Raw genomic sequence first — 1,857 nt, 5'->3', positions numbered from 1 at the left:
ACCAATTACCAGCATGAAATTGAATCAGTAATCAAAAAACTCCCAACAAACAAAAGTCCAGGACCAGATGGCTCACAGGTGAATTCTACCAAACATTAAGGAAGAGTTAATATCTATTCTTCTCAATCTATTCCAAAAAATAGAAAAGGAAGGAAAACTTCCAAATTCATCCTGTGAGGCCAGCATTACCCTGATACTCAAACCAAATAAAGACACTACAAAAACAGAAGATTACAGGGCAATATCTCTGATGAATATAGATGCAAAAATCCTTGACAAAATATTAGCAGACCAAATCCAACAACACATTAAAAATACCATTCACCATGATCAGGTGGGATTTATTCTCAAGATGCAAGGGTGGTTCAATATTTGCAAATCAATCAACATGATGCATCTTGTCAATAAGAGTATAAAAACCATACAATCATTTCAATAGATGCAGAAAAACCATCTGACAAAGTACAACATCCATTCATGATAAAAATCTTCAACAAAGTAGGTTTAGAGGGACAATACCTCAACATAATAGGCTTATATGAAAAACCCACAGCTAAAAAACTGAAAGCTTTTCTCCTTAGATCAAGAATAAGACAAGGATGTCCTGTCTCACCACTTTTATTCAACATAGTACTGGAATTCCTAGCCACAGCAATCAGACAAGAAAAAGAAATAAAAGGCATCCAAATTGGCAAGGAAGTAGTAAAACTTTCACTATTTGCAGGTCACATGTGGAAAACCATATGGTATGTGGAAAACCATAAAGACTCCATCAGAAAACTACTAGAACTCATAAATGAATTCAGTAAGGTAACAGGATTCAAAATCAATATACAGAAGTCTCTTGCATTTCTAAATAATCCTATTTACAATTCTACCAAAAAAACCCTCCAACAACCTAGGAATAAACCTAACCAAGGAGGTGAGAGATCTGTACTCTGAAAACTATTAAAACATTGATGAATGAAATTGAAGTTGACAGAAGCAAATAGAAAGATATTCCATGCTTATGAATTGGGAAAACAAATATTGTTAAAATCTCTGTATTATGCAAATAAATCTAGAGATTCAATGCAATCCCAATAAAAATATCAACAGCATTTTTCACAGAGCTAGAACAAATAATCCTAAAATGTGTATGGAACCACAAAAAACCCCCAAGTAGCCAAAGCAATCTTGAGAAAGAAGAACAAAACTGGAAGTATCACAATTCCAGATTTTAAGTTATATTACAAAGCTGTAGTAATCAAAACAGTTTTTGTGCCATATAGAATTGGCACAAAAATAGACACATACATCAATGGAACTGAACAGAAAGCCCAGAAATAAACCCACAATTATATGGTCAATTAATCTTTGACAAAGGAGGCAAGAATATGCAATGGGAAAAAGTTTCTTCAACAAATAATGTTGAGAAAAGTGGACAGCTACATGAAAAAGAATGAGCCACTTTCCTACACCATATACAAAATAAATTTATTATTTTATTTTATTATTATTATTTTTTAAGTAGTCTCAATGCCCAACATGGGGCTTGAACTCAAGACCCTGAGATCAAGAGTCACATGCTCTACCGACTGAGCCAGCCAGGCGCCCCACAAAAATAAATTCAAAGTACATTAAAGACCAAATATGAGGGATGCCTGGGTGGCTCAGTGGTTGAGTGCCTGCCTTCAGCCCAGGACATGATCCTGGGGTCCCAGGATCGAGTCCCACATCAGGCTCCCTGCATGGAGCCTGTTTCTCTCTCTGCCTGTGTCTCTGCCTCTCTCTGTGTGTCTCTCATGAATAAGTAAATAAAATCTTTAAAAAAAAAAAAAAAGACCAAATGTGAGACCTGAAACCATAAAAATCCTA

The 1,857-nt window shown here is 35.3% G+C and overlaps 1 non-coding gene across 1 annotated transcript; it reads right to left on the bottom strand.

Moving 5' to 3' along the window:
- Positions 1-1,519: 1,519 nt before the first annotated feature.
- Positions 1,520-1,592, bottom strand: TRNAK-CUU (transfer RNA lysine (anticodon CUU)). Its single transcript has one exon. It is a non-coding gene; the product is annotated as a tRNA-Lys (tRNA).
- Between the last annotated feature and the right edge of the window lie 265 nt (positions 1,593-1,857).

This window comes from Canis lupus, chromosome 4 (genome assembly GCF_048164855.1).
Source record: "Canis lupus baileyi chromosome 4, mCanLup2.hap1, whole genome shotgun sequence".
In the NCBI taxonomy this organism is placed as follows: domain Eukaryota; kingdom Metazoa; phylum Chordata; class Mammalia; order Carnivora; family Canidae; genus Canis; species Canis lupus.
The sequence above is the reverse complement of the archived record's forward strand: the minus strand, read 5'-3'. Positions and strand labels throughout refer to the sequence as shown.